The sequence below is a fragment of the Caretta caretta genome, chromosome 1 (genome assembly GCF_965140235.1).
Source record: "Caretta caretta isolate rCarCar2 chromosome 1, rCarCar1.hap1, whole genome shotgun sequence".
NCBI lineage: Eukaryota > Metazoa > Chordata > Testudines > Cheloniidae > Caretta > Caretta caretta.
In genome coordinates, this window is record NC_134206.1 from 303676203 (window position 1) to 303703187 (window position 26985).

Consider the following 26985-nt stretch of genomic DNA (forward strand, 5'->3'; position numbering starts at 1 on the left):
ACACTTGATTTTTTTAATAGGTAAGTTTTAACATTAGAAACTTTTCAGGAAAAGTAACAACTAAAACTAATACATAGTGGAGAAAAAAACAGAAATCTTTTTGAAACACAGATGGAACAAAATTGTACCTCGATACATCTGGTAAAGGGGTATTCTGTAAAGTATCATGGAGAAGAAAGAAGAAAGGAGGCTACCACCTGTCCTACTGAGCCAGCACATTTGCCTGTTCCATTCCCAGAATACTGGCAGAATTCTAACAGAGGTCTTGCATCAAGGTCAGATTCAATATAACCAGTGTGTGTTCCTAGCAGCACCGCTCAAAGGAAACTAAAAGTGCATTGCAGAGTGGCAGAGAATTTAAAGTAAAGCACAAAAATCCCCAAACTATTATACACAGAAAAGTCAATCTGCTTTTAAAAAGGTTAGCTTTATTTGCTACATTTATAGTACTCTCTGTCATTTAGAATTGGCTGCCACTTAATGTTCCATGTTTGTGGAAAATATATAAAATGTGAAGGCATTTGTGGAAAGGGCTCTCAGGCTCGTCTCTAAAAAGTAGTCTCTCATGTAAGGATTATGCCAAGGTGGTGCTCAATGTCTTGAGGCAGGGACATAAGAGTCTTGACTAATCTATGGTACAGCTTTAATGCATCACCCTTTCTTTCCTTGCTGCATATAAGCTCTTTGTGGCAGGAATTTGCCATATGATTTTGTAAAGTAGCTACGATGTGTTGTCATAAATAAAACTCATCGTTTAACTGCAGTCAGTACTTTGAAACTTAAGTGAGGCACATCTGATAGAGAGCAAACTGTAAATATTTGAAAGAAATAAAATGCAACAAAAAAGCTGCTAAGCATTTTGTAGAAGCCTAAAAAAGAATCACTTGCAAAATATGCTATGTTTCATTTCTGATGTGAACACCACACACAAAGTATCGGCCTCTCTTATGCATTGCAACATGTTTGCTGGAGATGGCCCTGTCTCATGCACCAGGGAAAATAAAGGAAGGAATCCCTCTTCTTTCTAAAGCTGTAAGGGCTGGGCCCTAGCTGACAAGTAAAGCCTTTCCTTTTTGTTGGGGAGTTAGCTGATATTGCAACTTTTACTTCATAAACTGCGTGAGAAACCAAATAGGTTTCCCTAAATTGATTCTAAGAAGTTTGTGAGGGAGAAGCATCTACTGTAATTTCCAATGTGGTGTGTGTATTTTGTGTGTGTGCTGTTTGAGAAAATCATGAGTCTGCACTGACAAAAATAATGCAATTGGGATACAAATACCAAAAATCACAAAGCTTCTTTACGTTTAAGTTAATGCCATCAATTAAGAAGGGGAGGGAGGAGAACTTTCCTGTGTCTTCATACCTTAAAAGGCTTCCCTCTTGCTACATGTGCAACTCATCCCCCCAAAAAGAAATCCCCCAAATACCACTTTACCTACACTTACATACCTCTGGTGACTATACTGTGCCCTACTTTTAAATGCTGTAGCCTGGGGGAGTGCAAATCTGGTTTAATCACCTCTCATGGCCTTTGATTGCTTTGCACAGCAGAGGGCCATCCACAATACTGAACATCTGCTGCCTGCCCATGCACCACTACGTCCCTCCACTGGAGGCTGAAGCTGCCTCCTCTCCTTGTGACCTTAGCTGCAAGTTCTTCTGCCTCCTCTCCCCCCACTAGCTCTGTTTTTAGGGAATAGAGAAAGGAAGCATCATATGGACCTGGAAAAGCAGTGTTGCACGAGTCTAAATTTAGCTTTGTGAGCATGTGTATACGCAACTACAGATGACAAGACATGCAATGGTGGTGGCAGCAGCAACCTGGCAGAGATTATTTGTATTATGGTAGCACAGACCAGGGGTCTCACTGTAAAGTAAGAAACAGTCCCTGCCCCAAACATCTAAACAGAGAAGGACAAAAGGTGGGAGGGAAAACAGAGGCAGAGAGGGACACGCAGCAGGCTGTGGCAGAGTTGGGAACAGAACCCAGTTCAGCGCCCTATCCAAAAAACACTACCTCCCCTAGAACAGGAGCAAATGGAGCAGCTGAAAGATATTTGAGACTGATGAGGTAGTGGCGGTGTTAAAAAACTGATTTGGTGAGAGGTTGTGTTAAGGCAAACGGACTAGTTCCTTGTCTGGGGGACTTAGACTGGAGGAAGCGGCTCTGTTGTGTTGGAGAAGCAATCAATGGATTTGAAGCAGGACTAGGTGGCGGTGCAGCAGGGCTGAGGCAGGCTCCCTGCCTCTGTGCGGCTCCCCGAAGAGGCCAGCTCCTAGGTCCAGGGGCGGCCATGCTGCCCCTGCTGCAAGTGCTGTCTCCACAGCTCCCATTAGACAGGAACCCCCCTGACCCCTCCGCCTAGGAGCCGGACATGCCGACTGCTTCTAGGAGGAGCACGGAACCAGAGCAGGCAGGGAGCCTGCCTTTGCCCCACTGTGCCACCACCTGGGAGCGGCCTGAGGTAAGCACGGTCCCTGGAGCCAGCACCCCAACCCCTGCCCCAGCCCTGATCCCATTCCTGCACCCTAAACCCCTCATCCCCAGCCCCACTCTGGAGCCCACACCCCCAGCTGGAGCCCACAGCCCCATCCACAACCCCCTGCCCCAGCCCAGTGAAAGTGAATGAGGTGGGAGAGCGAGCGATGGAGAGAGCAGGGGTGGAGCAAGTGGGGGTTGGGGCCTCAGAGACGGGACAGGGCAAGAGTGTTTGGTTTTGTGAGATTAGAAAGTTGGCAACCCTAATCAGCTATCTGGACTCAAAAATAATATGTAGGCAAAGTCATTAGCTTTATCCGAAATCTGTCATCTGATTGTCTGAAAAAGCTCAATGGTATCTTCCCCACCCTTAGTCCCTTATGCTAGTGGAGCACTGGCTACCCATAGAGATGAGTTTAGCACTAAATCTGGCACACGCACAAATACACAGCTGAGACTAGAGTACTCCCTCCCCCTCCCCCTTTCATTACTTTAATTCAGCAAGGTTATCTTCTGTCAGATTCTTGGCTAAAATTCTGACGGACATAAACACAACGGATGTTTCTAGCTGGAATCAGCTAAAAGCAAACATAAAAAGCTGTTCTAGAGACCATTCTAACCAGGATGCAAAATTCAGAGTGCTGCAATCAAATAAACCGCAGTCAGTCTTTGTCTCACTTCTGAACTAGACAGGAGAATTTTTTGCATCTGCTGGTGGAAGGAGAGAGAGAAGGAAAGGCTGTTCTCTAACCCATACAGTAAATGCTGACCTTTCAATTTGTTAGTGGTTAGCACCTGATGTCCATTAAAGTCAACAGAGCTTGAGAAGACAAGGCTCATACAGGAGAGGTCAAGGCCCACCTGGCCTGGAAATGCAATAGTTCAGCACTTCTCTGACTAACTTTCATCAGCAGAGCTCCTATTAAGTCCTAACCTGACTCTAAATAGCCTCTTTGCTGAGTGAATCTCCCCCATTCTCTCTCTGGCACATCTTAACCCCAAAAGTGAAGAGCTATATACAAATTATACCCATCTTGTACTTGTGGGGTGGACCTTGCCAGTGAAAGTTGCATGCCTAAATACCTTGTCATAAATATAAAGGGAAGGGTAAACCCCTTTGAAATCCCTCCTGGCCAGGGGAAAGCTCCTCTCACCTGTAAAGGGTTAAGAAGCTAAAGGTAACCTCGCTGGCACCTGACCAAAATGACCAATGAGGAGACAAGATACTTTCAAAAGCTGGGAGGAGGGAGACAAACAAAGGGTTTGAGTCTGTCTGTGTGCTGCTCTTGCCAGAGACAGAACAGGAATGGAGTCTTAGAACTTTTAGTAAGTAATCTAGCTAGGTATGTGTTAGATTATGATTCCTTTAAATGGCTGAGAAAAGCATTGTGCTGAATAGAATAACTATTTCTGTCTGTGCATCTTTTTTGTAACTTAAGGTTTTGCCTAGAGGGGTTCTCTATGTTTTTTGAATCTAATTACCCTGTAAGATATCTACCATCCTGATTTTACAGGGGGGATTTCTTTATTTCTATTTACTTCTATTTTTTATTAAAAGTCTTCTTGTAAAAACTGAATGCTTTTTCATTGTTCTCAGATCCAAGGGTTTGGGTCTGTGGTCACCTATGCAAATTGGTGAGGCTTTTTATCCAACATTTCCCAGGAAAGGGGGGGTGCAAGTGTTGGGAGGATTGTTCATTGTTCTTAAGATCCAAGGGTCTGGGTCTGTAGTCACCTAGGCAAATTGGTGAGGCTTTTTACCAAACCTTATCCAGGAAGTGGGGTGCAAGGTTTTGGGAAGTATTTTGGGGGGACAGACGCGTCCAAACAGCTCTTCCCCAGTAACCAGTAATTGTTTGGTGGTGGTAGCGGCCATTCCAAGGATAACGGGTGTAAAATTTTGTACCTTGGGGAAGTTTTGACCTAAGCTGGTAAAGATAAGCTTAGGAGGTTTTTCATGCAGGTCCCCACATCTGTACCCTAGAGTTCAGAGTGGGGGAGGAACCTTGACATACCTGTATCCATTTTGTAAAACTGAGAAGGTATGAGACACAGCGCATCAATTCCTTATTTTTCAAGCATTGTTAGAATACTTTGTTCACTCTTATACATACCAATTTTTCCTTTCAATCAAAGCATTTTCAGGAACTTCCAGGACAAGAGAACGCCCCTTGCACAATGGTTTGGTCGGTTCCCTCAAGATTTTTGCTTATCGCCAGAATTTTTACCAACTTGTCCCTCTGATTCCCCCAGCTAATGAGTTCCCCACTGTCTCTAGCATAATATCAAGCGTAGAATACCTGCTTTAATTGTTAACCCAAAAGGAATGGATGCCAGCCTACATCATCACATATGGCATAATTCAACATGCATCAACAGTGTTCCCAACAGTGAAATTCTACCCACCGTGACTTTTACGCTGGCAAGTATATTAGTTTTTTAAAGCCTTTTACTTCACTTAGACTTCTCATACCACTGATTAAGTCAGCAATTTTGATCCTGCTGAGTTTGTGAAAGACAAATTTCTTGGTTTATATTTGTTCCTGAAATAGAGACGAAACAACATTCCTTACAGGCCTGAGCACTCAAACAGCCTCTGAAGCCTGCAGGCACGTTGATGAAGCTCATCAGCAGGAAAGTCTGCCTGTGACCAATCTCCTTCATAACAGTAGGCATTACTGTAGCCTATGCAAAAATCTCAGAGATTTCTAAGGTGAGCTAGATGCAACTGAATGCAAAGACCCCATGCAACTTGAAGGCAGTAAAGTGGCTAAATAAAACTCACGGCACCCAGCTGGCTCAATAACCTATACTTTACATTTAGAGTACAGGAGACTAAATGGAGGAGTAAACAGGGTGGGAGGGAGGGAAGTTCTTCATGAGAACCCAGAAGAAAAGGCTCAGATACAAATCAAAGGGCCCTCCAAGTGACTGGGTGAGAAATAAGTAGTAATAGGGACAGGTTATATTATTTTATTTATACACACCCAGGATGGTTTTCCCCAGGGCTGGCTAGGCTGGAGCAAGCTACTCCTTATCTTTTTCTTTTGTATAAGGCTGCAGAAAGCCCTAATTGACTCTGGCCTTCTTGGAACCCTTGATATTGATGGAGACTTATGTGGGATGAACCATGTCACAGGGTGGCTGGCACTTTTAGGGCCCAGCCTGACCTGTTACTGATCCATTACCCACCTCCCAGGTCACACTGATCAAATTATTATAAAAGGCAGGAAGTGCTTCAGCAGAGAGCGAGCGCTATAGGAGGGAGAATGGCTGTGGTAGGCTGTGGAACAGGAGAAGACAGTTGTGTCGTGAAAGGCCTCTGCGTCCTTGCAGCTTGTGATAGTTGGGGAATAACTTTGTTTTGGGTTAGCTTACTAGATTTTTATTTGAGTTAATAAACCGTACACTGAGGGAAGAGCCTGAAACAGAGATGGATGACATGTTAGTCCTTTATTGTCTAGGGAAAGACAGGCCAGCAAACCACTTGAACACTACCTATGCCATCAAGAGGGGTTCTCCCGTTGGCGCAGGTAATCCACCTCCCCGAGAGACTGGAACTAGATCAACGGCAGAATTCTTCCATCAACCTAGTGCTGTTTACACTGGGGGTTAGGTTAGCTTAACTACTCTGCTCAGGATCACACCCCTTAAGAACATACTTCAGCCAATTTAATGCAGATCAGGCCTAAACCTGGAAGCACTCAAGAAAGAAAGGAAAGGAAGATTGTCATGGGAGTTACAGTGCAGTATTATTCCTTACTCTATCACTTAACAGAGTTATTCAAGGAGAACATGCAATTAAACAGCAGGGGCACAGGAGCTGTGAAATTCCATGTGGCTGGTGTTAGGCTGAGAAATGTGGCTACGGACATTGTTTTTCCCCTTAAAATTCCATGTTTACTCCTATTCAAGCAGTAAAGATTACCCAAGAAGGCCAAGCACAGCAAATGAGTAAATACTGTATTCTCTCTAATAGCACAGAAGCACCACACCTATCTTGTGGAGTAAAATCTTTATAACACAAAAGCCCATCAAATGACCTCATATCATCTGGATATAAAAAAAAAAAACGTTTCAAGCTCTATTTTTCCCTTCCAAAGAGCAGGTCTTAACTCTGTACTTGGGACACAGTCACTGGAATACTAATGGGGGCGGGGGGAGAGAGAATTGGCAGTTTATACACTTCTGAATGACAGTATTTTCCAGCCTTGCCAGGTATCATTTTTCTTAGCATGGACTTCACCCCTCACACTTGGCTGTATTTCTCTCTTTCACACTCAACTTTATTGCATTAAAAAGTACAAACAATTTCACTTAACAGAAAAAAGCAAATTTTTTTGACTGAGGCACTCTTTAATCCTCATCGTGCTGTCAGCAGCATGGTTTATCTGTGATTTTGTCGTCATTTTGGATTTCTACACATCTGCAGTCCTTTCCATTGCATTTATAACATGAGAAGCTATTTAGCTTGTATTATTCTTTTTCCATGCTATAAGTAACTGTGTGCCTTAATGAGGTTGTTATACACTTGACATGTAATTTTTGCTATATACCCACTACAACTCTATTAGCAAATAATCATTTATTTACTACTGAAAACTAAAGCTCTTCTCTCCGAGTGTTTTAGTAATATTTTTAAATAAAACATGACTATTAATTGTGGGTCTCCATAGCCAGTCACATAATTAAGTCACCTGTACCAATTACCTCTAGTTGAGATCTTAGCTACTATATGACCACCTTCAAAACTTAACAGCACTGCAAGGAGCAAATTAATTCTATTACAAGAATCAACAGTATTTTTTACAATTATTCTCAAGTGTAACAGTGACAAAAGAAAAGCCTTTTCACTTAATGGGACGTTTCTGAGAGAAAGTACTTCTGGACAGGCTTTACCTCAAATAACAGAGCCAGCTCTCCCCTGATTTGCTATCAGTTACAGGAGTAAAACTGCACTGGAAATATCACTCATGATTAGCATAGTGATATTTTCTGATACAGAACTCTTTAGCACTGGACTATATCTATCCAACTTCTTTTTTTAAGTAGAAGTTTTGTTTAATATATTTTAAGGCTAGTAGGGGCTACTGGATCTCTAGTCTTATCCTGTATAACACAGGCCATAGTAGTTCACCCAGTTACTCATGTATTGAGCCCTGTAACTTGTGTTTGACTGAAGCACATCTTTCAAAAAGTTAGGGCTCCAGTTTTTTTTTTTTAAAAGAGGTGATCACACGGTTTTTCTTCTAAAGGTGTGCCACATGGCTATTGTTCTCACATGTATACGTCTAGCCTTTTTTAAAGGTTTTAAAACAAAACTAAATGTATACTTGTTTTACTATTAGCCTCTCATGTTTTTCGAAAAACAACTGTAAGATCATTTTTAAAAATCTGGAGCCTTAACTTCTAGTAACCCAAGTTTGGAGGAGATGGGGTTCAAATTTTTGTGAAAAATTCCTACTGGTAAATCAAAAACTACCAGGAAGAGAGTTTAGATCCAGATCATGTTTCCAAGAGTGTGCGAGACAGACAGACAGAACCTTAAAATATAGGCAGAAAGATACAAGGGAAGCTTATTGACCAAGGGCCAAATAGTGCTTTATGACACCAGGGTAGAAGGAAGATGATGATCAAATTTGGCCACAATTCTGTCGAAGGAAGGGTTTGAGCAAACACCACAGCTACCCTCTTTTATACTGCGCCTGTCACTGTAGTAGTATCAGAACATATATATTTTTAAAAAGAGAAGAAGGACCATCATTTTTATAAAAAGAAAAGGAGTACTTGTGGCACCTTAGAGACTAACAAATAAGTGCTTAGCATGCTGGAGGAGTCACCAGAAACAACAATGACTATAACAATTCTCTCCCAAACACATCTGCAGAAACGTGACTCTATGTATGGGATTCTTTGGGTCCAGGAGGATGTGGCTGAGAAGAAAAAACAAAACAAACAACAACAAAAGAGAGAGAGCTGTCCCATGTAAAGTAATACGGACCCAACTGTCATTCTGTTACATGGACTAGCACTCTGTAATGCGAGATGTCTCCTGAATGGGTTTTAGTCCATGCCTAGGTGGGTTAGGGTGACCAGATGTCCCAATATTATTGGGACCATCCCGATATTAGGGGCTTTGTCTTATATTGGCACCTATTACCCCCCCATCCCATTTTTTCACATTTGCTACCTGGTCACCCTAAGGTGGGTAGCTTTTTAGCATCAGGGTTGGGAGGAATTGGGTGTAATATGTAGGCACTGGGTTATTTAAGCATATTTCTCTCCTACCCACTCATGAATCAAGATTGCCACAAGGTGTGAACATTTAGCTCTTATACAAAGCTTTACAAATAATGTAAATAGCATTCTGCTCATTTTAAAAATGGGGAAATTGTGGTTCAAAGAGGTGAAGTCAAATACCTTGCTCAAAGTCTCACAGCTGGTTAGTGGCAAAGCCAGGAACTCAAACCAGGTCTCCCGAATGCCAATCCAGGGCCCTGACCAGAGTCAGAATACCTATCTGCTACGTAATGAAAGAGGAACAAAGATTTAAGACTTACAGGCCTGTCCCAGACCAGATGCTGCCAAACTTGATTTAAGCAAGAGCCACTTCACCAACTGTAAACCGAAGGTCCCTTACCCTTGGACTTTGTAACTCACATGACCAGAGCTGAGAGTAGAATGAGGTATGGCCACGAAGTATCTATGGGCTGAGTAGGCCCAGTAGCAAAAGTTATATAAAATGATGTATGGCCACAGAGTAAGCTAGATCTGGGGCGTGGGCAGATGAGGTAATGATGAGGTAATCATGGGTCTGAGGTAACACAATTCAAGTGAACATGTGAAGAATGAGATAATGCTTAGCAATTATGTGCAGTAGTAGGGAAGGGAGAGATCAAACAGCTCCAGCCAGGACTGATTTGGGACTGCTTTTTCTGGTAGTAGTGAGCATGGGCAATAAACAGGGATAAGGTAATGTTTGATGGTGAGCATGCTCAGTAGAGATCTGACAGTATAAAAGGCAGTGTGCTGGCAGGCAGTTAGTCAATTGGGAGTCAGTGAGAAGAACTGCTGGAAAGAAAGTTCTGAGAGGCTCCTGAAGAGACCTGACATGGAACCATGCTGACTGACCAGAGCTCACAGAGCAGCAAACAGCACACAATGCAGCAGAATCAATAAACAGAGTAAGCCTGTTAGTTTTAATTATACTGTAGCATAAGCACAATGTAGAATAGTATTAGTAAGTGTATCTTGAGATGTGTGTTTTCTCATGTAGGATTTAAAGTGTAAGTTAAGAACTGCTGTCAGTGATCTGTCACAGACTGGCCATCTGTGGCAAAGCACATCATTTAGACAGTGTGCTACTGTAGTTTAGATGCTCTTTAACTTGCAATAAGGGATTTGTGTCTGATTTTTATTCTTAGAATACACTATAATAGGGATTATTAGTTCATAAAAGATACTTCATTTTTGGAAAAAACTGCCATTTTATGGGAAGGCTATATCTGATCCTTTAGCATTTCCTTAACTGCCCCAGAAACCCATACTTCGGGAGGGACAGATTAAGGGGGCGATAGGCAGGTTGTTCTAGGGTGTCCCAAAATCCATTTTTCAGGGTAACACCACGATTACCTTAATGTGAAATCATTCACGTGTTGTAGCACTGGACTTTATCTGCCACAAAAGTTCTCATGATACGTTTTAAATTAGTCTAGACAGAACAGTAGGGGCCTCAAAGGATTTATCTAAATATCCAAAAAATGATGTGGTAAGTGGAAGGCAAAGGTACATTTTACTTATGTTTAATGGTAGGGCTTATTAATAGGATTTTGAGAAAAACAATTGTTGCTTGAGACAAGAATGTGGAAGAAGAGATTAGACAATCTCCTAACAAGATAATTTAGAAATAAATTGAGAAAAATGCATTATTTGTAGAAATGTCTCATCCTCAAAGTCATACACCGCTGTGTTCATAGTTTTAATTATTGGTGTGTGGTAAAATAAAATATTTGGTCAGGCACTGGAGTATGCACTGATCTTCCCTGTAGCTCTGACATCTAAACAAAAGGAGAGTTATGCCATCTGCCTTCAGAAGGTTCACATTCATTGAGGCCTTTCTGTCCTTTTGGTAAATTGCCCCAGCAGTGAGTGATATGTTGATTAAAACTAACTAGAAAAAAAATCACAAAGCACGTGAAACAGTTCAATATAAAAAAAAATCAAAGTGATAATTGTATATGCCACCATACCACAAAATGGCTGGTCATTGGGCCAGTAACTAAGACACACAAAATTGAATAGTCAGCATACAGTATATGAGGAACAATTGTAACACATTTACACACAGTTCTCTGCATTTTCTCAACAGTTTTCACTGACAGTCCAGACCACAGCTAACCCTTCAACAGTAGTATGAGAAATAATCCAGATAAAATAAAAATCTTCGAGTATTTCTCCATTTTTGAAACTGGACTTTTCAAATAAGTCTGGCAACTGATGCCTACATATCAATGCGTTCTGCAGGGCACAAGCCCAGAGCTTGCATATAAAAAGTTGTAGAAATCAACAAAGTTTTGCCAGGTCTACTGGGGACCTTCTAATGCCAACTTTAAATTAGGCAATGAGGGACAGTGGTGGAAATGCATGAACCTGATAGTGGAAAGAATGGTTGGTTGGTGGACTGCAATGGTAGGTTCTAAAGCTAAATAAAACATGCATTTAAAATTGGTAAGGCAGATAACACTGTGCTTGTGCTGTATACAATTTTTAATCACTTATTTCTTGGGTTGCCAGGTGTCTGGTTGAAAAGGGACCCTGGCGGCTCCAGTCAGTACTGGTGATTGGGCTGTTAAAGGTCCGGTTGGTGGGGCTGGCAGGCTCCCTACCTGGCTCTGCACAGCTCCCGAAACTGGCGACATGTCTCTGCAACTCTGAGGCACTGGGGAGGCCAGGGGGGCTCAGCGCGCTGTCCCTGCACCTGCTCAGTGGCTCCATTTGGCCAGGAACGCCTCATTTCTACCCCCACCCTGGAACCGGCACCCCCAGCCCAGAGCCCGTACCTCCTCCCAAACTCCAAGGCCCTGCCTCAAACTGTAGCCCCTTCTCACACTCCGAACCCCTCGGCTCAACCCCGCAGTCCAGAGCCCCATCTTGCATCTTAAACCCCTCATCCCTGGCCCCACTCCAGAGCCCTTACCCCAATCCCCTACCCCAGCCTGAAGCCCCCTCCCGTACTCTGAACCCCTCATTTCTGGCACCACTGCAGAGCCCACACCGCCAGCTGGAGTCCTCACCCCCTTCTGCACCCCACCCCCCCTACCCCAGCCCTGTAAAAATGAATGAGCGAGGGTGGGGGAGAGCAAGTGACAGAGGGAGGGGGAATGGAGTTAGTGGGGGTTGAGGCCTCAGAGAAGGGACGAGGCAGGAGTGTTCAGTTTTGTGTGATTAGAAAGTTGGCAACTCTACTTATTTCTGTACAAAAAATATTCAGACTTACTGAGCAATAGCTTCTTTCCAAAGAGCAAACCATATGCCAAACTTGAAGTTATGTGAGCACAAATAAAATCTATGTATTAATCACAAAAGTAGCTCTCCGAACAGATTTAATCAAACTCCTTTCCTCCATTTCCTTCCACAATCCCTTTTCAGTCCTCCTCCCTGCCCCCCCCCCCATATATATATATCTCCCCAACTGCTTTGGGCTCACTTAGCCAAGATTTCAGCCCAAAAGCAAAATCTGTGAGTACATTTCACGTGGATAAAGAGGGGTTTAGGAATGGATGGGACAGCTTCTTAACCAGTGTCCCCATCATGACATGATAAAGAATTTAGGGTACAAATACAAGCATAAGCTCACTAAGCAATTGTTAAACTATTAAAGCTAGAAAAATTCAGATGCATTTGTAAATAGTCAGTGTCCCCGCTCCCTTTTTTTGTATACTAAGTAATGGAAGAGTATAGTAAGACAGACATTTTCATATGGTGTTAAGGTATTCATCTACCAATAAATACAGATAAATCAGGAAGAAAGCAAGAGAAACTGGTGCTTATAACAAAGCCCTTAATTTCCTTTGCAAAATACATTTACTATATTTAACTTGATTATCAAATATATGCAGTTTATTAACCCTCCAATTACGCTATTAAAAGGAACTACTTTTCCATTTCAGTAGGGTTATCTAAAAGATTATCCGACAATCACTCTTGGACTTGCATTGAAATTCATTAGTTCCAAAAAACAACAGTGTTAATGAATATAATAATTATACTCACTGCGTGGTTTGGTTGCTTGGGGTGACAGAAGGAGATACCATGATGTGACCAGCCTAACACTATCTAATCCTTGGAAGGTGCATGTGTAAACCACTGATGCATCACAGAAAGGAAATTACATGCAAGTAAAATCAGCAAAGTAAAGTATCATGATTTTTCATACTTCTGTTTTCTCCAAAACATATGGAAATTAGAAGATTTTATGGCTGCAATCTGGAAAAGAACTGAAGGTCTCAAGGATGACAGAATAGGATGTTCTTATTCAAATATGTCTTGCAGAATTTGCAGCCTTTATGGTTCAACTGGATTAGACACAGGCAAGACAAGCTATAAATTTTACTAGGAAATAGCACTGCTTACACTTCACCTTTTCTATGCCTTAGAAAAGGGATCCTATTTTATTTTATTTTTTGCACCAGTTAAGAAATCAGACATGTTTATTTCAATTCAAGTTATTGTTGTTGTTTTATTATAAAAATTTTCAAAAATGTAGTAAGACCACCAACATGGGCACAAATCAGACAAAACCCAGTGAAACTGGTAACCAAATACCAAAGTATAGGATGCACTAGAATTCCAAGTAAACTGAACTGATCTTAATTGACAACACCCTAAAAAGATGATAGCAAGAGTTAAGCACATATTAAAATTCTGGTGTCTTACAAGAATATAATTCCATTGACCTCAATGGAATTACTGTACACTAGTGCAAGAGTACCGTAAATGCTGGTAGAATCAAGATAATAATCATAGAATCATAGGACTGGAAGGGACTTTGAGACGTCATCTTGTCCAATTCCCTGCACTCATGGCAGGATTAAGAATCTTCTAGACTATCCTTGACAGTTGTTCGTCTAACTTTCTCTTAATCTCCAATGATGGAGAGTCCACAACCTCCATGGGCAATTTATTCCGGTGCTTAACCACCCTGACAATATCAGGCTGAGGTCTTGATCCTGCAAGTGACTCTGTGTGGGTGGGCTCCTAAGCCCATGCACATGCTATTTCAGGAGTGATGTTTCACATTTTAATATTCAGGTTTTGGCTCGTTTCTATCACCATTAATATTAATGTAAAATAGGAGGGTTTTATTTTGGGAGGGTTTTTTTTCCCTGTCTGTTTCCCTTTTAAATAATTCTTAAGATGTACATTTGCCTATCAATTTGAAATTAATAAAACCTGTGCGATCTTTGCTTTTGCAAAATCTTGATCTGGTTTTGTTTTACCAAATCAAAGCCAGAAGTGGTTTGGGTCTGGCTCTTATATTATCCAGTTCCCCATAATTTTCAGGGCATGATGTATGGATAAACTAAGAATGGCCATGTTGGGTCAGACCAACAGTCCATCTAGCCCAATATCCTGTCTTCTGACAGTGGACAGTGCCATACGCTTCAGATGGAATGAAAGAACAGTGGAATTATTGAATGATCCATCCCATCATCCAGTTGTAGCACTCAGAGGGCCAGGGACACCCAGAGCATGGGGTTGTGTGCCTGACCATCTTACTAATAGCCAGTGATGGACCTATCCTCCATGAACTTATCTATTTCTTTTTTGAACCCAATTATACTTTTGGCCTGCACAACTGAAGGCCACAAGTTGACTGTGCATTGTATGAAGAAGTACTTCCTCATATTAATTTAAAACCTGCTGCCTACTATTTCATTCGGTGACACCCCCACACCCCAGGTTCTTGTTTTATGTAAAGGGGTAAATAACACTTCTCCATTCATTTTCTCCACACCATTCATGATTTTATTCTCTTTCATTTTGACTCATTTATTGTTTACAGAAGTTCTCTTGTTATGGATGAATTTTTTTGTTCTCTTAGAGCTCCATGCTGGATTCCATTTTTCAAATAGGAAATTGAACCAATTGCTTATAATACTTCAGAACAAATTATATGCCAATGTGTGAAAATAAGCAAATGCACGTGGGCTTACTACTTTTAAACTGATTTTTACTATTATGTCTTTTAATTCTTAACACATTAACTTCATATTTTATTTTAATTTGATTGTGGAGGGAGGGTGGAAGAAGGAATGAGAATTTATGCTTCAGGAAAGACTGTTTGGCTATTTTCAGCCCAGAGGAAGTGTTTACAGTTGTGTTAACCCATGAAAGTAGGTGTTTGTAATGGAAATGCTGACAGGAAGAATTATAGGGAAGATGAACCTGCTTCTGAAATGCTGTATCAGACATGCTAAATTATAAACAATGTTTTTTTTAGGAGTCAAAAGAAAGCAAACTGATACAAACCCAAATGTTAATTATTGGCCGATGGTGACACACTATCCATTATCACCACAAAGAAAAGGGGAAAATATAAAATGTTAAAAACTACTGCAGTCTGAAGCAAAGAAATCAATGGAAATGTTAATCTTTCTATAAGTCCCTTAAGTAGGTCATTGCAAGCTTAAAGAATTTTGACATCAAGCAAAGAATGATGGGTAAAGTTATGCAAATCACCTTGAAGCAAAGTTGGTACATATTTTCATGATTTTGATGAACCTCAACTGTAAAAGGCTCCAGAAACTCTAGAACAGAAGAATACTTTTATGCAGAAATTACAATGTGTATATGATGAATGGCGGCAAACGAAGCGGGCTTCTAGACCACCCTTAATCAATCTAAAATTCTTCTAGTTTTTATTTTCCCTTATGTAGTGACTTACTGATGGTCAGTATGAATGTAAGTGCACTGATTAGAAGGTATTAAGAGAACAAATAAAATATATTTAAATCCTGATTCTAAATATATTGATCAGTATAAACTCTCAAAAAAATTTCAATTATTGAAATTATTGAAATAAAAATTGTCAAGGTTCCTTCCCCACTCTGAACTCTAGGGTACAGATGTGGGGACCTGCATGCAAGACCCCCTAAGCTTATTCTTACCAGCTTAGGTTAAAACTTTCCCAAGGTACAAACTTTTGCCTTGTCCTTGAACCGTATGCTGCCACTACCAAGCGTTTTAAACAAACATGGAAAGAGACCACTTGGAGAAGTCTTCCCCCAAAATATCTTCCCAAGCCCTACACCCCCTTTCCTGGGTAAAGCTTGATAAGAATTCTCACCAATTTGCATAGGTGAACACAGACCCAAACCCTTGGATCTTAAGAACAATGAAAAATCAATCAGGTTCTTAAAAGAAGAATTTTAATTAAAGAAAAGGTAAAAAAATCACCTCTGTAAAAATCAAGATGGTAAATACCGTCCAGGGTAATCAGATTCAAAACATAGAGAATCCCTCTAGGCTAAACCTTAAGTTACAAAAGGACATAAAAACAGGAATATACATTCCATCCAGCACAGCTTATTTTACCAGCCACTAAACAAAAGGAAATCTAACACATTTCTAGCTAGATTACTTACTAACTTAACAGAAGTTCTGAGGCGGCCTTCCTGATCTGTTCCCGGCAAAAGCATCACACAGACATAAAAACCCTTTGTCCCCCCCATCTCCCTGCCTCCAGATTTGAAAGTATCTTGTCCTCTCATTGGTCATTTGGGTCAGGTGCCAGCTAGGTTACCTTAGCTTCTTAACTCTTTACAGGTGAAAGGGTTTTGCCTCTGGCCAGGAGGGATTTTATAGCACGGTATACAGAAAGGTTATTACCCTTTCCTTTATATTTATGACAATAACTCAGATTAAATTCTCAATTAACTCTTTCCAACTTTTAATGGGATCATCTTTCATCAATTAAAAACATTTTATAAGTAAAGGAAACACTCCTGCAAAGGGATTTATTTGTAGACAATTTTTTGTAAATAAAATAGCATATTCACACTTTTTTTCCTACCTCAAATTTCAGTGCATCCTGAAAACAAAGCAAGTACCATTATGTGGTAAAACTAATTCTTGAGAGAGTATCAACATAAGATTAGAATGATAAAACAAGAAAACAAAATTCTGAGAAGAATTAAGCATCATTACCTTTCAGAACTATAAGGAGTTGCACTGCAAAAGGTTGATATTTGGAAACATCACTTTTGGTATTGTTAATATGCCACAATTAAGTAAATACAATAACTTGTCTTCCTTGCATTCAGTGGGTTAAAGTGGGGAAATGTAAGACACAAACATCCTGAATGGATTTTCTCTTCTCAAAAAGATCAGCCTCTCAGTATATAACATTTTTCGCCACTAGTAAATCCCTTCTGATCAATTTCCACTTCACACTTAATTCTGAGGTTGAAAGCATTTAACTTAACATTTCAGGTGTAACTTGGAGGATTTTTTCTTGGTGTGCTCACCACATATTAAAATGGCAAGGACACGTGGTATGGATTTTAACCAGGCACAACTTTATTAGTCAAATTACATCCACCGTTTCCATTAGGGGACAGCCCAGTGCAGTCATTCATACCCCCTTGATCCTTTGCCAATTCTTATTGTGCTCCAGGAAACCAACCATCAGATTAGGAGGTTCTCTGGCCACCTCCACCCACCTGCTGGCACCCCTACCCCTTTCAGAGGGTTGAGGCAAGAGGGGATTCTTCTCCCTGCCCCCACCAGCACAGCCGTAAAGTGCACTGGAGGGGGCAGTTCCCCTAAGGTAGTGTCCCAGACCCTAGGGAGTTAGATATGTTGCCCTCTTCCCATAAGTAGATGCCCTTGGGTTGCCCACTCTGTTACCTGTTTTTGGATCTAGAGCCTCAATCAGTGAGTTCCTGCACTGGGAATCTAATAAGAGTTGTGACAACTAAATGATTCTCACATAAACTCAAATGATGCCCTCTGAGAGGCAGAGAATCCAAGCCCTCTGGTTGCCCAAGCTCTAAAAGTTTTGCTGCAAGGTAGGCAAAACTCACCCCCCCACCCCTACCAACCTTGGCTAATTTGGTGGTATGGGGAAAAAAAATCCTTCCCAGCCCCAGTGTGGCAACTAGCATAGCTTGCAGTAACCTAGATATCGGAGAGAAGACGGGTTAACTACTGGACAAACCAGCAAACACGAAGTGGCCCTGAGCACAGGGCTCCTTTTAGGGCTCCAAATCTCATTCAAAATTCTGTGAGATTGTCAGCCCAACCCAGAAGTCCTGTAGGGTCTGGAAATCTTGCAGGCACCCAGCCTAACCTGTCCTTTTATGCCCTCTCTGATTATTGGAGACACCAACTCATCCCTTGCTAAGATCAGGCCCCCTTCGTGGTGCTTATTTTTGGAAGGTTCCTAACTCTCCCAAAGCTTTAGATTTTGCTCTCTATATTACAGCATCCCATTCGTGACACCATAATTAAAAGGTGAGGTCCCATTTTGACCACAAGTCACCACTGAGTGGTTTAAATATTCTGCTGTTTTAATTTGGTTCGGATTTTTAAAAAGTAGAAAACACTTAGCATGCAATGGCTAGTTTATTTCCTTTTAAATGGATTTTATAATCCATGACAGTTTGGTTGCAGAAAAGTATTGTCTATGTTTTTGTCTCACTTTGTAAAAGAATGATTTCCAGTTTTAGGCACTGTTTTCTTTCATGAAAATAGATCCTACTTTTAAGGAATGAATTTTCCTTCATGTGCACTAGTGTCTTTTCATATAAAGGGGAAAAATTAAAATGTCACACAGTTTGGGGATGAAATGCACATTGGCTACTGAGATGCCTAGCCACTTCTTCTAAGTTCATAGTACATGTTCTCTCTGTGTTACACAAAAAGCAACATTATAATTCTCTGCACTGGACATTCATGGTATGTTGGTGCTTTCTGGTAACTCCATTGCAATAAAGGCTACAGTGCTTCAATGAGGGCTCAACACATCTCAAAACTTCCTCAAAACACCACAGCAGAGATTTAAACTGAGATCTCAAAACAAAACATCAGAAAACTTTTAATGATTTGTGTATTTTAACACTGTTTGGTTGTGTTTTTTAAGATCCAAAACTACTGTATGAATTTTAAGGCCAGCCTGACAGTTCGATATTTCTCCACAGAACAGGTAAACTACTGGCAGTGGCAATGCAAGCTGCCCTACCATTGTATCTCTAACTTTATCTGAAGGACTGTCTCCAAATCCAGTTCGTCCTTGGCTTGTCTGATGGAACTACTAGCAAACGATGCTAATTAATGCTAGTGGATTTTGTGATGATGTGGACACTGGTCCTGAGAGAACTGGACTGAGACCAAACACGTTTCACATAAGCCACTCAACAGCCAGCACATTGCTATAACTTTTGGATTTCAACCAGGAACTTAAAGGTAAATGTCTCTCATTACCAATGCCCGAGCCCATCATCTTATATACCGTATTAACTTTTAGAAAGCCTATAATTTAGACACAAGCCAACAAAAAGAAATTAACAGTTAAGAATGAAAATCTATTCTCAGTGACTTCATAGTATACAGTAAACAAAGGCCTCATAGTGTTGTGATTTATCATACCAGAAGTGCTGCAATATAAACAGACCAATTTAATGATGGAGCAGCAGCATGACTATTTGCACCTCCAACATTAGCTTAACATACTATTTATATTTACAGTCATACTGTCATAAATATAAAGGGAAGGGTAAACACGTTTAAATCCCTCCTGGCCAGAGGAAAAACCCTTTCACCTGTAAAGGGTTAAGAAGCTTAGACAACCTCGCTGGCACCTGACCAAAATGACCAATGAGGAGATAAGATACTTTCAAAGCTGGGGGGGGGGACGACAAACGGTCCTCTCTGTCTGTGTTGTTTTTGCTGGGACCAGAGCAGGAATGCAGGTCACAACTCCTGTAAAAGGTCAGTAAGCAATCTAGTTAGATATGCGTTAGATTCTGTTTTGTCTAAATGGCTGATAAAATAAGTTGTGCTGAATGGAATGTATATTCCTGTTTTTGTGTCTTTTTGTAACTTAAGGTTTTGCCTAGAGGGATTCTCTATGTTTTGAATCAGATTAGCCTGTAAGGTATTTACCATCCTGATTTTACAGAGGTGATTTTTACTTTTTCTTTAATTAAAATTCTTCTTTTAAGAATCGGATTGCTTTTTCATTGTTCTTAAGATCCAAGGGTTTGGGTCTGTGTTCACCTATGCAAATTGGTGAGGATTTTTATCAAGCCTTCCCCAGGAAAGGGGGTGTAGGGCTTGGGGGGATTTTGGGGGGAAAGACGTTTCCAAGCGGGCTCTTTCCCTGTTATATTTGTTAGATGCTTGGTGGTGGCAGCAATAAAGTCCAGGGACAAAAGGTAAAATAGTTTGTACCTTGAAGTTTTAACCTCAGCTGGTAAAAATAAGCTTAGGGGTTTTTCATGCAGGTCCCCACATCTGTTCCCTAGAGTTCAGAGTGGGGAAGGAACCTTGACACATACAAAGCAAAAAATTTATGGGGAACAATATGGTAGCCTAAGGCAACTACATTTGCATGAGTCAGACTGATGAGGCAGATAGACAAACCAACTAAAAAATTGGTTCGGGGGATGGGGGTAAAAAGGAAAACAAAAAAGATGAGAGCTAATGTTTGTGGGAGAGTTAATTAGCAGCAAGTTCTATCGGAACACATCAGGCAATCAGTTTATTATCCTGAGGGGGTGTACATCAAACCAAAAGGGGGAAAATTAGAGGAATCCTATGTAACAGATTTAGGGCAGTATTCTAGGCCAGTGTACCAACAGAAGCAGAGCACTGCTGAAGGCTGGGCAACAGTGGTACTGTAATATCACTGCTACCAACAGATGTTGCTATGGTCACGGACTCCATTAAAGGAGTGAGATAGGAAACCAGCCCTTTCAACAAGTTGATATCACAGTGACAGAACAACATATCCAGTCCATTGGGATTCCTTTGCGCTGACCATGAAGACACTGACATATTTCAGCTCTGGTTATAATTTACTTGTTACTTTTGAAAGAAAAAGCAAATAAGTTTTCATATAACACTCAGAGGGTTAGCACTTTTCATATCCCCATAACAGAGATAGCTTAGAAGAGAAAACTAGGGATTATTTTCTCTAAACATAAAAGCTTGACTACAGTTTGTATTCATATTAGTGATTTGTTCTGCTTTTGCCACGTGCAGGAATATATTTATCTCCTGTGAAACACTATGTTTTTAGCACATACATATCCGTAGGGACGAACAGTGCTCTCTGTTGGAAACTTGCAAGTGACAACCCATTTTCATATCCCTCCGCATTATCCATTTGAGCACACCCCTACGAGCTCTAAGTGCATTTCACCTCTGATTTTCAAACAGCATTTGCTGCTGCTACTCTCTTCACTTTCCTCCTCTCAGCTAAACCCACCAACCTCTCAGCATTACACTTCACTGTATGGGTTGTATGAGAAAAGATGGGATCAAGCACTCTGAAACGGTAGCTAAGGTAAGTGAGGTGCAACTGGCATTTAAGTAGTTTTCATGGACAAAAAGAAAAATATAATTCACACTGTTTGTTAGTCACCTTGTGTGGGAAGGGGTATGTCTTGTCTATTTAAATTATCAACTCTTTGAGGCAGGCACCTTCTACTACTCTGTATTTCTACACTTTCTAGCACAACGGGATCTCATTCCACAGCTGAACGAGCCCCTAATAGTGTGGCTGATGTGGTTAGGTCTATGATGGTGTCCCTCGAATAGATATGTGGACAGAGTTGGCACTGGAGTTTGTTGCAGGATTTGGTTCCTAGGTTGGTGTTTTTTTGTGTGGTGTGAAGTTGCTGGTATTTGCTTCAGGGTGGGGGGGCTGTCTGTAAGCAAGGACTGGCCTGTCCCCCAAGGTCTGAGAGAGTGAGGGATCATCCTTCAGGATAGGTTGTAGATCCTTTATGATGTGCTGGAGAAGTTTTAGTTGGGGGCTGCAGGTGACAGGTAGTGGTGTTCCGTTACTTTCTTTGTTGGGCCTGTCTTGTAGTAGGTGACTTCTGGGTACCCTTCTGGCTCTGTCAATCTGTTTCTTCACCTCACCAGGTGGGTAGTTTGTAAGAACGCTTTGTAGTTTTAAGAACTCTTGATAGAGATCCTGTAGGTGTTTGTCTCTGTCTGAGGGATTGGAGCAAATGCAGTTGTATCACTCAATAAACAGACCTAAAAATGGCAATTCTTCAACAAAAAAAACCTTCAAAAACTGACTCCAACGTGAAACTGCAGAACTGGAATTAATTTGCAAACTGGACACCATCAGATTAGGCCTGAATAAAGACTGGGAGTGGTTGAGTCATTACAAAACCTAATTTCCCCAGTACTAATTTCCCCCTACTGTTACTCACACCTTGTTGTCAACTGTCTGAAATGGGCCACTCTCATTACCACTTCAAAAGTTATTTTTCCTCCCTTGGTATCCTGCTGTCAATTTAATTGTCTCGTTAGACTGACCTCACACTTGGTAAGGCAACTCACATCTTTTCATGAATTTATACCTGCTCCTGTATTTTCCACTCCATGCATCTGATGAAGTGGGTTCTAGCCCACGAAAGCTTGTGCCTAAATAAATTTGTTCGTCTCTAAGGTGCCACAAGGACTCCTCGTTCGTTTATTTTTGTTTGTTTGTTTTTAAGGTAAGAGAATTACTAAGGTAAAAAACTGTAGTGAAGATAAGAAAATGCCTGTAGGGTAGCAGCAAAATGGTACAAAGTCTGTTACCCAGGAAAGGAAGTTTCTGGTAGAGAAGTGAGAACAATACCCTGCTCTTGTGGGAGATCTTTAAAAGTTTAACAAGGACAGAGAGGAATTTGGGTCAATGTTTTCAAAAGTGATTTTTGGGTGCCCACCTTCAGACAGATTGTATCTGATGTTTTTCAAAAGTGCTACACCCACCCTGTAACTGAAGTCAACAAGAGCTCAGCACCTCCATTAATCAGACCCAAGGTATTTCAAACTGGGCAGCCAAAACCTAAATCAGTAACTACTTGAAAATTTGGCTCTTGGTTTTTAAAGTTTCACCTGAACCAGAGTAAACCACATAGTACTCAGTTCATAAACCCATGAAGAAAAAGACAGACTCAGTACAGGTGGAATTTGAACCTGTAGTTCAAAGAAGTCTAGGTCTGACAAAGTTGATGCTTAGAAGGGTAAGCTACCAAAAAAAAGTAAAAGGAGCAAAGAAAAAAAGTGAGAGAGGAGGGAGAGCGAAGTTAAGGGAAGAATTTGAAGTGGAAACTTCTTCACAATAAATCCCTGAGGGTAACTCCCTTTTGCTATAACAGCCAAGAGACTTCCACATCAGTTTCAACTTTTTAATCTTTGAATTGGCTTCAGATATTTGGGCATAATAGTTTGCCAAGAAATTTTAAGTAAATCTGAGCTCAGGCAACAAATAGGAAAATAAGGTCGGGGTTCCTCCTGTCGTCTTGCTTCTGGTAAGTGATGGCTGGTGGTATTGTATTCTCTAGGAGAGTTTCTCTTCCCATCCCGCTTAAGCTACTGACCTATGGATACTATACTCCCCCACCATCCTTTTGCATATTCCTCATTGGGGGCTTCAGTTATCAGTGTCCAGTTTGTAGACAGACAAAGCCACTATAAACAGCAATTGGTATAGCTTATAGCGATATACCAAATGGTATACCAATTCAAGCAGCTACAGTGACAGCTGTAACAAGGGCAAATTCCCAGCATAGACACCACTGAAGGACTGTTATCACTGCTGGCAGACACGATGAAGCCACTGAGCTTCCTTATTAGCACTTTTAGTGAGCAGAGATTTTCAGTTCACTTCTTTTGGGAGGGAGAGAAAAGAAATGGGGGCTTTCTCAAGCCCAGACTCCTGTAACAAATGCTCCCCTCACTGCATAGCAGCAGAGGATCAAAACACCAAATCTCAATGAAAATCTAGTACACTTTTCTATATCATTGCCAGATCTCATCAATATCAACCTCCCAGGCAGTGAAGAAAATAACCTTACACAAAACTGAAGAATACTCAGTATAACACGTAGGCACAAATAGGAATTGCTGCTAAGGTCAAACCAAAACATGAGAAATCCTTGCACAAAGTGGACACACCAGTAGATTATTGTCTCCACAGTGAACTGTACAAAACTAAGGCAGACTGGTAACAAATACGGCTTCGGCAGCTAGAAAATAGAGATGGAAACTAGGAGACACAAAGCACAGGCCAACCTGAGGGAGAAATGACTGTGAAGTGAATGAAACAGAGGGGAAATAGAAACAGACATTTACATTTAATTTAATATCTAAATACAAGGAAGTCTGAGAAAGGTGTTTCTTCCAGTTATCAGAAAAAGCAAAGACTTCCGTAAAACAGCAGAGGATAACTTGTGCATAACCCTGAAGCAGAAATAGCTTCATGCGCGATAGCAACCTGCCATCAAATCAGAGATACACAACAGCCTAGCAGGGGAGAAATCCCATTCACTCTGTCTAACTCTAACTCGGACAGACCTGTCTTCTTTTTACATGATGACAACACTTGTATAGCTTGTTATGCCAACAAAGTGTTATTGAACTGGTAGTGAGAAAGAGATTTGCATATAATGCTACTGCTATATATAATGCTTTTCATCAATAGGTCCCAAAGTGCTTTACAAAAGGAGGTAAGAATCATAACCTCATTTTACAGAGGGAGAATCTGAAGCATGAGTTGAAATGACTTGTCCAAGGTCACCAAGCAGGCCAGTAGAACAGCTGGGACCAGAATCCAGGTCTCCAGAGTCCCAGTCCAGTGCTCTATCCCCTAGACCATGCTGCATATGTAAGTGACTAGAACACAGTTTGCCGTCCCCTTCTTTTGCCTCTACCTCAACCTAATTTTCCTCTGCCAGCCAGGAAACACTCTCACTTCCCGAATCTGTTGGCCCTTATTTCCTTCAGATTCCCTCTCGTGCCCAGCGAAGGCAGATGTTCCTGGGTTTTGAGCCTTACAGGATAGCAAGCAACAGGATCTCTCTGTTGCAAGGTCCAGAGCCAAATCTTTCTGCCTCCTCCAGCCACGATACAGCACAGCTCCCTTTAGCATTGCTGCTCTCTGTTAACAGGCTGGTGGCATCTGTGTTACTAGGAGATGAAGGGAGCCATGCACAGAACTACTGGGAAGGCAAAGGGCTTAGGCCTTCAAGGTCTAAGATCATAAGAAGTAAGGAGGGTGTTTGGGGGGGGGGTTAGAAAGAAAAAGTTGTTTTCTATGTGAGGAGCAGGGGTGGGGCCAGAGATGGACTACTGCCCCATGCCACTCTGCAGAGCTGCATGAGTGGCTCTGGATAGCTTGGGAATCCAAAACTCCCATGGCCATGCTTGATTGGCTGGAGAGCTGAATGGCCACCCTGTAAGAGGTCCCTGCTCAGCATTGAGAAGTGGCCATGCACTCAGCCAGGCATTATTATCTCATGGAGTAGGAGGGGAAAAGAAGTACAATTACAGAAGTGGTTTTAAGACAATGCAGTCCTTGTGATCCTACAGTGAAGATAAAGTCCCAGTGAGTTTCACACACAAGGTAGATATATAACACTTAACTGACAGAAGCCTCATACTCCCTATTTCAGAAGTATTAACTTTTGAGGGGGAGGTGGGAAGAGGATCTATTTGGAAGTGAGACCTTGGAGAGCAGTTGCCACAAATTTTACTTTTTTAAAATTACTTTCAATCAATGGGCAAGGAAAGAAAAAAGTACTTTTCACATCAAGCCCTATGAGTGAACATTTTTCATTAAGGTTCTTTCAAGGGGTTTTCATAGCAAAGATGAAAGTGCTTCAGGAGAGGACTTAGAGGTATAATAGATGCTGGGAGGATGATGAAGAGAGAGACTGACTGTCTACAGGTAATTAACAAGGGATGGGAAAGCCCAGGACCCAGCAAAGCTCATATTTGTAAAGCACAGTCATTTTTATTCATAACAAACAGCACAAAAATAAAGTTCTCTGCTATTTAATTCTGATTACATTCTGGATTCCACAGCAGAGCCCTGGAATTTGAAGATGTCATCTACCTAAAAACTCCCAAAGGGTTCTGCATCAGTATCAGTCTGTGTCTGCAGCTGAGCTTATCTCTCCTAGTAGATCAATTGGAAAGATCTTATCCTCTTGTACAGAATCTGACAGGTGCCATTAGGCCTGGTAAACAGGAAAACTCTCCATCTTCAACAAAAATCCAGCCAGGTTTAAAAACAAACCAGAACATATGGACTTTGTCCTTCTAAAAATATAATGCCGATATTTTGCATTTCTATAAGGCTTTCTGTCTGAGGATTTCAAAGCATTTTACAAACATTAAGGAACTAAACCTAACAGCCCTCCTGTAAGAGACAAGTATGCTCCCCCTTTTAAAGATGAGAAAATGGACCAGCCCTAAGACACAGTGAGTCAGTGGCATAGCTCATCCACCATGGACAAGTTGCAAATGCTGGTGTGATGTCTATTCTACAACAAGTGTCACAAGACATGCAGTACAAATAGCTTTATACTGGGAGCTATGTGTTGATGACATGAATCCTCTAAGGAATTAGAATGTCTTCCATTTTATTGCAGTCCTGGCTGGAGCACAATTCAAGGTTCTCCCTTACAAGGAAGTTTCCATCAGTCATTCCTCGAGCTCCTTTACATACACAGCTTTTGGGGCCATCACTTACTTTCCTGCTCTCTTCCCCTACCCAGAGAATTTGGTCCTATAATTCTCAGTTTCCTAACATATGTAACTAAAATCTCAGCCTGACCAGATTTTTGCACATAATAATTTACATATTCCAGATGAAGACAAGACTTTATGACAGATCCAGTTCTATTCAAGATGTATATACATTAAAGGAAAAATAAATTTTCATCTGTGGCGAATTTTCTATTTCAAACAAGGCCTGGAGCTCTAGTCTAGTATTCTGTAGGTCATAGTCACATCCCATCAACAAAAGCACTATTCATTCCTGAAAATTACCTTTAGCTGGGACAAAGAAGACATGAGAGCAGCTGATCTACATGCAGGTAGATTTGTAGGGTAGAGACAGGGGAAGGAAAAACGCTTATGTGAATGTAACAATTATGTTAATTATTTATTACATTGTAAGAAGCGAGTTACCTTGTATTACATTGTAAGATTAAGTTACCTTGACCAAATTTGCTTTTAGTAAAGCTAGCCATTAGGATCTCCCTACTCCAACCTTCTTGCTCCTTGGATAGTCTTTTCTGCTTCTGCAATATTTCATGCATTCAATGCACACATGGGTGGCTTGACTTTTAAACAAATATAAAGCAGTTGCACTTTAGCTATATGTTCTGTGCTTAGACTATGTCTGTCTGGTTCCTATACCAATTTGCCATCTGTTACGTTTTTGTCTGTTTTTTTAGATCCTGCTGCAATGACCTGAACAAAGGCAG

General features: G+C 41.1%; 1 protein-coding gene across 7 annotated transcripts in view; it reads right to left on the minus strand.

Annotated features, from left to right (window-relative positions):
• Window positions 1–26985, minus strand: part of DOCK4 (dedicator of cytokinesis 4) — a 414714-nt gene that overhangs the window by 269482 nt on the left and 118247 nt on the right. The window lies entirely within an intron of this gene.